This window comes from Zingiber officinale, chromosome 11A (genome assembly GCF_018446385.1).
Source record: "Zingiber officinale cultivar Zhangliang chromosome 11A, Zo_v1.1, whole genome shotgun sequence".
Classification (NCBI taxonomy): domain Eukaryota; kingdom Viridiplantae; phylum Streptophyta; class Magnoliopsida; order Zingiberales; family Zingiberaceae; genus Zingiber; species Zingiber officinale.
This window is the reverse complement of record NC_056006.1, coordinates 9,887,465-9,898,620: the sequence shown is the minus strand read 5'-3', so window position 1 is coordinate 9,898,620 and position 11,156 is coordinate 9,887,465. Positions and strand designations below refer to the sequence as shown.

The 11,156-nt window shown below is 40.7% G+C and overlaps 1 long non-coding RNA gene across 1 annotated transcript; it reads left to right on the top strand.

The window, feature by feature from the left end:
* Positions 1-7,533: 7,533 nt before the first annotated feature.
* Positions 7,534-8,079, top strand: LOC122032460. Its single transcript, XR_006126096.1, has 3 exons — positions 7,534-7,629; positions 7,752-7,789; positions 7,978-8,079. It is a non-coding gene; the product is annotated as an uncharacterized LOC122032460 (long non-coding RNA).
* The last annotated feature ends 3,077 nt before the right edge of the window (positions 8,080-11,156 follow it).

The following is an 11,156-nucleotide window of genomic DNA, read 5'->3' as shown; positions in this document are numbered from 1 at the left end:
TTGCATTTTTAACCCTAAACTTGGACTTGGTTTGATGCATATAAAAAAGAGGGAGATTGTGAGAACCTTGGGTAGTTTTGATGTGGTAAATTAAGTTCAGTTAGGTCCTGTAGGTGCAGCGGAGGCTGGCAAGAGGGGGGGTGAATTGCTTCTGAAAAATAAAAGTAACCCTCCTCGGATCTTTCAATTCAAAAGTACAATAGCAATAATAAAATAACTGAAATAAAGAAACAGAAATGAAACTGAGACTCAGCAGTTAACCTGGTTACAACCAAGAGGGTTGTTAATCCAGGGCAATGAAAAACGTACTAGAAAAATTCTCCATTATTGAAGGCAGATAAGCCTTTTACACTCTAACAGCTCAGAACTATTGCTAGAAAATGATTACAGAGTTAATTAAACAATTAATGATTATTTCCTAGCTCTAGGGGCCTTTAAATAGCTCCTGGAAATCCTATCTCGAAGCTCCAAGGCACCTCCAACAAGGTCCAAAGTGCCTTCAAGCAGTTTGACCGGATAAAACTTTATCTGATTGCAAACGACAAGTTTTACTGGGTCTGAGGCGCCTCCAATGCCCTTCAAGGTGCCTCAAACTAGTTTGAGACGCCTTTAAGGTGATGGAGGTGCCTCCAAGTCTGAGGCGCCTTCAAGGTGTGATGGAGGCGCCTTCCAGCTTCTCTTTCTTCTTCTTCCGAAGCACAGATCGCTTGGGTGATTCCGACCAACCGAAATAGGGCTCCCCCGAACCCAATTTTCGGCCTTCCCCTCGAGCAGCCTTTCTCCCCGGCTAGCATCCTTCGAACGCCGCACACGTTCTTTTCGCCCACCGGTGTACTCTTCCGCAGCTCTCTCGTCCTTCGGACGCACCGAGCCTGTCGACTCCCTTCCCGTGTCATCCTTCTCGCTAGCTGCGTCTTCAGCTCGACTTCCTACGCTCCTAAGCTCCTGCACACTCAGACACAGGGATCAAACACAAAGCAGGACCTAACCAACTTGGTTGATCACATCAAAACAACCACGGGGTCTAACAATCTCCCCCTTTTTGATGTGCATCAACCCAAGTTCAAGTTAGGATAAAAATAGACAAACAGTAATTTTTAAGAAAATTACTAAACTAACATGTTAAGCATAAATTTGCAATAAATAAAATTATAACTATTTAATTAAGAGTAAAATAGAATTTTCAAAAATATTTTTAAAACTCAGAGTTAAAAACAAACTCTCTCCCCCTATACTTGTATCTATCTCTCCCCCTTTGATCACAGCAAAAATGGGGTAATAATAAGAGAATATGAATTTTTAAGAAAAAAATCCTAAGTAAAATGAGTTTTTAGAATTTTCCAGAAAAACATTTCTAAGTAAACTGAATTTTTAGAATTTTAAAAAATCTAAGTAAAATGAATTTTTAGAATTTTTTAGAAAAGAAATTTCTAAGTAAATTGAACTTTTAGAATTTTCAAGAAAATATTTGAAAAACTTTCAAAGCAATATTTACTTCTAGTTTTAATGTTTTTTTCAGAAAGTTAATTAAACATTTTATTTCAATATTTCAGCTTCCAAGTCGTGGTGAGACACTAGACCTTCTTGGTTATTGGAGCAACAACCACTTCCTTAGACAAAGCCTCATAAAGAAATTTTAACGTTTAATTTTCTTGCTGGAAGCTTTGATAAAAGAAATTTAGTCTAATAAAGCTTTTGGAACCCAATAGAGGTTCCTTTCTATTGGATTAATAAAAAACCTAGGGGGTATATAATCCTTGGGAATTTTCCTAAGTTGACCTTGATGATGTTTAACATACTAGTTTAATTTTTCATAAATCCTAAGTTTTGACTTTTGAAAAACATTTGTTTTAAAACATGCATTAGTTTTCAAATTTTCAATTTCTAATTTTAAATTATCATTTTCTGATTTTAATTTATCTAAAATTCTATTTATGCCAGCATTCTCTTTTTCTAATTTGAATAAATCTTTAGAAAGAGACTTAATAAATTGAAAGAATTGAGTTGGGGTTAGATTACGTACCTTACTTACCTGACTTGGTGATGCTCCCCCTACACTGCAGCTTTCTTCTTCTGATGTTCCTCCCCCTTCATCTATGATCATTTCTGAGCTTGACTCTTCTTCCAGCTGATGGTTAGCTATCAGCACTAACCCTGAGAATTCTTCGATGTCTGACTCAGAGGATGAGTCTGAGAATGTGGCCTTTAGGGTCTTGTATCTGGAGGATTCTGGCTTCTTGTACTTTACCTTTTCCTTCTCTTTTTGCTTGCTCTTCAATTTCGGACAGCCATCCTTGATGTGCCCTTCTTCGTTGCAATTGTAGCAACGGAATGTCCTTCTCTTTTGATGATGTTTACTCGATTGCGATCTAAATTTGTTAGATTTAAAAAACTTATTAAATCGTCTTACCATTAATGCAGCTTCGGATTGGTCGATCGAGGCTTCGGAGTTAGAACCGTTTATTCTTGCCTTTAGGGCAATGTTTTGACTAGTCTTTTCTACTCCATTGGATTCTGCAACTCGAGATTCATGAAGTTCAAAAGTAGAAAACAAATTTTCTAAAGTACTTACCTTGAAGTCCTTAGAGATGTAGTATGCATCTACTAAGGACGCCCATTCTGGAGTTATGGGGAAGGCGTTGAGCGCGTATCGGATCGAGTCCTGGTTTGTTACTTCTTCTCCAAGGTTGATTAGTTGAGTTATTAGCTCCTTAATCCTTTCTTGGAGTTGCGCTACCTTCTCGCCTTGGTTCATTCGGATGTTCGTAAGTTGAGTCTGGAGGATATCGCGTCTTGCAAGCTTCGCTTCGGATGTACCTTCGTGAAGCTCCAGGAATTTTTCCCAGAGGTCTTTCACGGAGTCGTAGCTTCCAATCCGACTTACCTCTTGTGGTGGCAGCACACTAAGCAGGTGGAACCCTGCCTTTCCGTTGGTGACAAAATCGTCTTGCTCCTTCTTGCTCCACTGATGCTCTTCTTTGTCTTTCGGAACTTCAAAACCATATTTCATAGTTAGTAAAATATCGAAGTTGATTTTAAAAAATACCTCCATCCGGCGTTTCCTTGTCGTAAAGTCTTCGTCGAACTTCGGGTGATGAATGCTTGTTCCGGCCATCGTCTTGATCTTCGTGCTTTAGTCAGCGGTAAGTCCTTCTGAGGCAGTCTGGCTCTGATTCCAATTGTAGGTGCAACGGAGGTCGACAAGAGGGGGGTGAATTGCTTCTGAAAAATAAAAATAACCCTCCTCAGATCTTTCAACTCAAAAGTGCAATAGCAATAATAAAATAACTGAAATAAAAAAACAGAAATGAAATCGAGACTCAGCAGTTAACATGGTTACAACCAAGAGGGTTGTTAATCCAGGGTGATGAAAAGCGCACTAGAAAAAGTCTCCTTTACTGAAGGCGGAGAAGCCTTTTACACTCTAACAGCTCAAAACTATTGCTAGGAAATGATTACAGAGTTGATTGAACAATTGATGATTATTTTCTAGCTCCAGGGGCCTTTAAATAGCTCCTGGAAATCCTATCTCGAAGCTCCAAGGTGCCTCCAACAAGGTCCAAGCCGCCTCCAAGCAGTTTGACCGGATAAAACTTTATCCGATTACAAACGGCAAGTTTTACTGGGTCTGAGGTGCCTCCAATGCCCTTCATGTAACGACCCGGCCCTCTTGGCCCATTTGGCGGCCCATTTGGCGACCCGAGGGTCGTCGACCGTCGGCCCTTATGTCGTCGGCCCATTTGGCGACCTCTCATGTCGTCGACTGACGACTCTTTGGCCGTGCCGTTACTCACTAGGACTTTCCACCCTGGTAGTGGATTTTTGCCTCCCCCAGGATTCGAACTCTAAATCTCCAGGTTTAAGTATTAGAGTTTAAGTATTCGAACTCTCACTTGGTTACCAGGATTCATAAACTCTAATACTTAAGTCTGGAGGTTTAGAGTTCGAATCCTGGGGGAGGCAAAAATCCACTGCCAGGGGTGGAAAGTCCTAGTGAGTAACGGTACAGCCAAAGAGTCGTCGGTCGACGACATGAGAGGTCGCCAAATGGGCTGACGACATAAGACCCGACGGTCGACGACCCGAGGGTCGCCAAATGGGCCAAGAGGACCGGATCGTTACACTTCAAGGTGCCTCGGACTGGTTTGAGACGCCTTCAAGGTGATGGAGGCGCCTCCAAGTCTGAGGCTCCTTCAAGGTGTGATGGAGGCGCCTCCAAGACTGCATGGTATAAATAGCCCAATTTCTGCTTGGTGTAAATAGCTCAATTTCTGCATGGTATAAATATCCCAATTTCTGTATGATATAAATAGCTTCCAGCTTCTCTTTCTTCTTCTTCCGAAGCTCCGATCGCTTGGGTGATTCCGGCCAACTGAAATAGGGCTCACCCGAACCCAATTTCTGGCCTTCTCCTCGAGTAGCCTCCCTCCCTGGCTTAACACCCCTCGAACGTCGCGCACATTCTTCTCGCCCACTGGTGTACTCTTCCGCAGCTCTCTCATCCTTCGGACGCACCGAGCCCGTCGGCTACCTTCCCGTGCCGTCCTTCTCACTAGCTGCGTCTTCCACTTGACTTCCTACGCTCCTAAGTTCCTGCACACTCAGACACAAGGATCAAATACAAAGTAGGATCTAACCAACTTGGTTGATCACATCAAAACAACCACGGGGTCTAACAGGTCCTGTTGTATTTGATCCTTGTGTTTAAGTGTCCAAGAGGTTAGGAACACAAGAAGTCGAGTGGAAGACACAGTTAGTGAGAACGATGACACGAGAGAGAGCCGACCGCCTCAGTGCGTCAGAGGGACGAGGTGCTGCGGAAGAGTACACCGGTGAATGAGAAGGGCGTGCGCACGTTCGAGGGATGAGATTGGGGAGGAAGCTTGCTTGAGAAGAAGATCGGAAGATGGGTCTAGGTGAGGCCAATTCCTGATGGACGAAATCACCAACGCGATCAGAGCGGTGGAAGAGCCAATGGGAGCTGCAGAGCTGCTGGAGGCACCCTCAATCTGGTTGGAGGTGCCTCCGCACCTTTTTTTGGGAAGGCGCCTTCAACAGGGTTGATGGCACCTTCAACCATCCACGGAAGGCACCTTCAACCCTTTGAAGGCGCCTTATATTGGACCACTGGGGTCGGCTAGAAGGGGGTTGAATAGCCTGTAAAATCAAAACAAAACTCTTCTCGACTTTTCTTAAACTAACACTTACAAAATATAAAAGTAGTAAGTTAAAACAGAAAGGAAGAGGCACACAGGGATTTACTTGGTTACAACCGGGGAGGTTGTTAATCCAAGGAAGATGTCGCACTAGTATCTCCTTCAGGCGGAGAAACCTCTAACAATGATGAAGCGCAAAAAGAAAGAAGCTAACTAAACTGAAGCGTACAAGTGTTGGAAATGAATTGCTTGTATTTGTTGTTTAGCTTTTGGATCAAGGTTGTATTTATAGCCTTGGTTGGGGTACCTCGAAGGGTTCCAGGTGCCTTGGGGGATAAAATTTTATCCCCTACGCACGGATCGGAGTTTGACAGCGATCTGGATAAAGTACAACATCGGGCGCCCGGAATGGTTCCAGGCGCCCAGACCACTAGTCAACCAAGTTGACTTTCTGGTCTGGGCCCTCTGCTCCGGTGCTGCTTGCCTCGGTCTGGGTCTTCTGCTCCGGCTCCGCTTGCTTGGGTGATTTCAGCCATCCAGAATAGGGCTCACTCGAACCCAACTTCCGGTTTTCTTGAGCAAGCTTCCGCTCCGACTTCCTGTCCCTCGGAATCGTCGTGTCACTACAACAAAATCGCTCATAGACATCAGTGGAACAACATCGGTTTTAGGCTAAAACCGAAGTCTTTGAGTATTTTACACCGGTTTTTCTAAAAACCGGTGTCTATGAGCGCAGATTTTAGCTCATAGACATCGGTTTTTTAGGCGATGTCTATGAGCGTCCTTTTTTTTGGTTAATAGACACCAATTTTAACATCGGTTTTTAAAATCCGATGTTAATAAACCCCTTCTTAAATAATTTAATTTTTTCACCTGCTAAAATTTACAAGACTTCACAAAATTCCCTCCAAACCTAAACCAATATCGTGCCCCTTCTCTCAACATAAACCTAAACCTAAACCTAAACCTCAGCCTCATCTCCCTCTTCCCCTTCCGCCGTCTCGCCCTCGGAGATCTCGCCGTCGCCGTCCCCTTCGTCTGCAAGTCCTGGTACCGCGCCTCCCTCGACCCTAGCTACTGGCGCCGCCTCAACTTCCGCTCCCTCGATTTCTCGCCGTCGCCGTCCCCTTTGAACAGTGGGTTCATTTCCTCGTCACATCTCCCCGCCCGATTCCGCCGACCCTTCTCTTCTTTCCATTTTTCCCGAGTCGACAGAGCCACTCGTCGCGCCATTTCGCTGCCTAGCTGAGCTTCGCAGGCGGCGCCACAGCTGACGGGGCACAACGCGAGGACGAGTGGAGGCGAGACGAAGAAGAAAGAGGCAAGTGTATCTACCTGTGATAACTCGAAATCCATGAGGTATAGTGGGGTGGAAAACCTATAGAAAGTGAGGATTTGGTATGGATTTCGACTGGTTTTCTTCTGGTAAAGGCTTTGATTGTTCTTCCTGGAGATGTTTTGATTTACTTCTTTTGTAGACGCTTTCGATATGTTTTCCTCTTCTGTGGATGTGTTTGATTGGTTTTTCTTTGTATACGATTCGGGTTGGATTCTTCTCGGTGGGATGTGTTCTTGTTGGAGGTTTCGGTTGAAGGTTACTGCTTGGTTTGCGTATGTTACCCAAAATTGTTTGACAGTGATTTCTGATGTGTTCACAGTAGGTTTTCCTAGAGATTTTGGCTGGTGTTCGATGATTTGAGGTTGAGTTGTGTTGTGTTTTCCATGATGAACAAGTTGTAGAGAGTTGCACGTTACCTGTTTGTTAGAATGGGTCACAGAGAGGTCAGAAGTGATTCGAGCTTTCCTTGAAGTTTTGGTTCCTAATTGGAGGGTTTCGGAATGATTTAGAGTCGAATTTGTGTCTTCGTGAGAAGTTGATTTGAAATCTTTGGGTAATTTCCACTCAATGAATTTTCCCCTGCAGCATCGTTTACGGATTTCTTTTGATTTGGTTTCTGGTTTAGCTCACTTAGAATGTGATAGCAGATCAGGAAAATTAATGATGCATTGTCAGGACTGGTGGGTGGAAGACCTTTCTATGCTAAAAATTGATCTTTATCAACGAGTTATCGCTGCAATGAGGAGAGCTGGTGACTACGTATATTCTTGATGTTTATTTGTTCCCATTCTATAACCTTGATCCTATGTTTGTTGCACCTATATTTCAGCTGTTCTCTCTCCCTATCTGAACCTGTTCAATGAAAGTATGTGATAGGTTAATTGTTTACTGAGAGTACAACTCAAGTTGCATTTCTTGTCACCTTCTTTTCTTGATATTCACTATTGTGGAAAATGGATTTTCAATTTTGTGCAGTATGCATCTGACTTACTAAAAAAAACAATGACAATGATAATGTTTATTGTCGATACTTTTAACTCCATCAGGCAGTAGTTGTGAGCATTGACCCTCGGAGAGTCTTTGTCGGGAGCCCTGATGATGTTGAATTTAAGACCATTAAGGTTTCTTCCCCAGGTACTATATAATTATAATTTAGCCTTTCTTGCTTCTTTTAGCTCCACAAATTATTGCTTTTCTCATTATATGTTTCTTTCCACTTCTCTATGATTACATTTCTTCTTCCATGATAACTTCAGGCCCCTCAGGTGAAGAGTAGGCATGGTATCAGTGCACAGTAAGCTTTTCATTATTTATGCACATTATTTTCCCTAGTCATGTATTTTGTCACTAATTTCTTCAAACTAGTCTGGATGCTTCAACCCAAACTCGTAACTATAAATTGGATTACTTTGTGTTAACCTCAGATGAACAAACAAGGTCTTCAAATCTTTCTCTTGTCTGATTTGACCTTTTCTTGTGCAGGTCAATGGTGGACGTGAGGTTCGGCCTATTGGAGCTTTTGAACTTGCAAAAGCTGTCCAAGAACTTGGAGCTGGAGAAATACTATTAAACTGCATAGACTGTGATGGTAATTTTTCTTGGAGTTTGCAAAAGTGTTCTGTTTGTCCATCCCTGAAGCCTTGTCCCTTTGAAGCCTAATGTCTAGCAATGGGTTCATCAAGGCCTCATATAATGTCATTGTGCATAAGAGAGATGCAAGTTCTTCTACAGTGTATTTCGATACCTTGCTCAGATACACTAGTTTTGAATAGCATATATAAATTTATGAAGAAATAGTGAAGCAAAATTTGTATAAGCTAAATAGCCTTACCGCGACATCTACATGTGTCAGGATGGGGAACTAATGAGAAGACACTGATCAACATTTTAGCGCATAGAAATGCCACCCAAAGAAAGCAGATTCAGTTGGCTTACGAGGAATTGTACAACGAGAGTCTCACCAAAAAGCTCGAATCAGAACTGAAAGGAAACTTTGAGGTGGTTATTTTTCTCAACCTTTATTGTCCAATGAATGTTTTTATCTGTAGGGGCAACATCATTTGCAGAAGCTAATATTAATTATCTGAAAATTTATAAATGTGAAGAGATCGACATGAACTTAGATATGACTTGAACCAATACTATGAATGTAAGTACATAATTAATGGTAGATTGATAGGACTTGTGGCTTGTTATGCGTGATATGCTTATGTACACTATCACATTGTAGCGGTGTATCTGATTATGTTTGATTCTTCAGAAAGCTGTATACCGCTGGAAACATCCACACTTCCAATCAAAACTTGACACTCTTAATTTGATAGCATGTAAACGTTTACAAAAAGCATTAGATGTTTTGTTTCACAAGAGTGAAAACTAGTTGCTTCTACTTAATATGTACATGGTTTATGCATATGGCTTAGGTGAAAAGGAGAAAAGAACCCACACAAATTGGGACGAATTTAGCTCTGACATAGCATGTACAGTAGCTTAGGGATGACCTTAAGCAATTCACACAACATAAAACACATGAATTAAACAACCCATATTAATTGACCTACATCCCATTAAAGAAAATTTATATGTTGACTTAAGCAATCCTTATGCAACCATTAATGAGTGTAGCATTCTCTCATTTCATAAGCTTATATGGTTGCTTTATTTGCCTAAAATAAGTTACAAACCGGATGCTATGCTTTTGTTACAAACCAGATACTAGTTGGAGACTAAATGATTGCCTAAGAAGAAAGGAATTAGAGATTAGGAGTTGCAGTGAGTAGAGTGGCTGGATAAGCTATCTTAAATGGTAACCTTAGGATTAAAGTATTGATTACATTTTTAACCTGCTCAACTTCCTCTAAATATCTAACACATTGATACTCGAATTTAACCTAACCTATTAAGATAAATGGGTAATCAAACTTAAAGGGTACCCATTACCATATTTAGCTATACCAATGAATTTCAAGTTCAACTAGAAGTAAGAGTGAGTGTCAATATGCCTGTGGGTACCTCAAGAATAGGGAACTCTTTGTTTTTATGATTTAACCCCTCTTCATTATTTTACTCACATCTTTTGTTTTTACCTATATTCATGTTTTTCATTAATCAGATAGAGACCCCTAACTACATTATTTAGGCTACAAGCTCGACCTCTACCACATGGCTATAGGGAGGAAATGATCATGTTGATCGCTAATCTTATCCCTAGCCGATCATTAAACATTAAATGTGTGGGAATTTACTAGAATCTACTCCTACATGAAGAAAATGAATAAAAACTACAAGTAAAGTTTACCTACCCTGTTATGACTTCAGAAGAATATGCTGAATTTTCCATGTATGCTGGCCTTTAATATAGAGGGCTACAAGAGGATTATATCTTAGGTCAAGACACTCCAAATCCATCATAAACCAAAGGGAAAATAGTTTCTACTTACTAGAGGATTTAATGGACCCAAAAGGAAGCTCTAACTTGCTGTTTTGGGTGCTGAACTAAGGAGGCAGCTACCTTCTTGCCGCATTCCTTGCTGCTGTGGTTGGTAGCAGAAATCACAGAAAATAGGGGGCTTAGTGCAGGATATTCAGGATACCAAGATGGCATCAGAGGTAGTACAATAAATAGTATATCTCTTCATCAGAGGTAGCTTTGTTCTTCTATGCTTCACTAGATTTGTTGCGTAGTCATATTTCTTTGTTCAACCATTATCATGCCTAGTAAGTTGTTGTATGATGCTGTCGGTTCTTATCAATCTGTACACTTGAATTAGAAGGAGTAAATTATCTATGTTATATTCTAAGCAGCATATACTAAGTGTCATCTATGAAAGTTTTAGATTCTATGTTATATTCGTTATCTTGCACAACAGCCTTTAAAAACTCAGTATTCTATTTTATTTGATACATGTACACATTTGTTTTAGTTATTTGACATATGGTGGATTTATGTGTTTTTACAGTTTACAAATCTCAAGTACTCCAAAGTTGAAATTGATGAAGTGCGGTTCGAGTGGGCTGAATGCATGCTAGATTACATTTGAAGTGCGGTTCTACCTTGATGTGTTAAAAGAATGTTCTACCTTGATTTTGATATTTATTAGCTAGCTTTTGATGTAAAAAGAATGTTTGGGTATTTTATGGATATTGTTGTAAGAAGATTATTTATATAATTTGTGAATATTTGTGTATTTTATGGATATTATTGAATGAAGAATATTTGTACAATTTGTGAATATTTGTGTATTTTTTTTTGTTATTGTCGGTTTTAAAATCAAATCTGTGCTGTTAGAAAAAATATATATTACATCAGTTTTCCACCGATGTAAAACCGGTGTTATAAAGTAATATTACATCGGTCATTTACCACTGCCAAAACTGGTGTTATTAACATACAATATTACATCGATTTTACACCGTGTATGAAACGGTGTCGTTAAGTGATACTACACCGGTTAATAACCGATTCGAAAACCGGTGTCGTTAAGTGATACTACACCGATTTTAACCCGATGTCTAAAATGGCAGACTTTTAACATCAGCTTCATAGACATCGGTCGAAAATCAAATAGACACCGGTGGAAAACCGATGTCTATGAGCAATTTTGTTGTAGTGTGTGCTTCCTTCTCATCTGCTAGTATACTCATTCGCAGTCTTCGTCCCT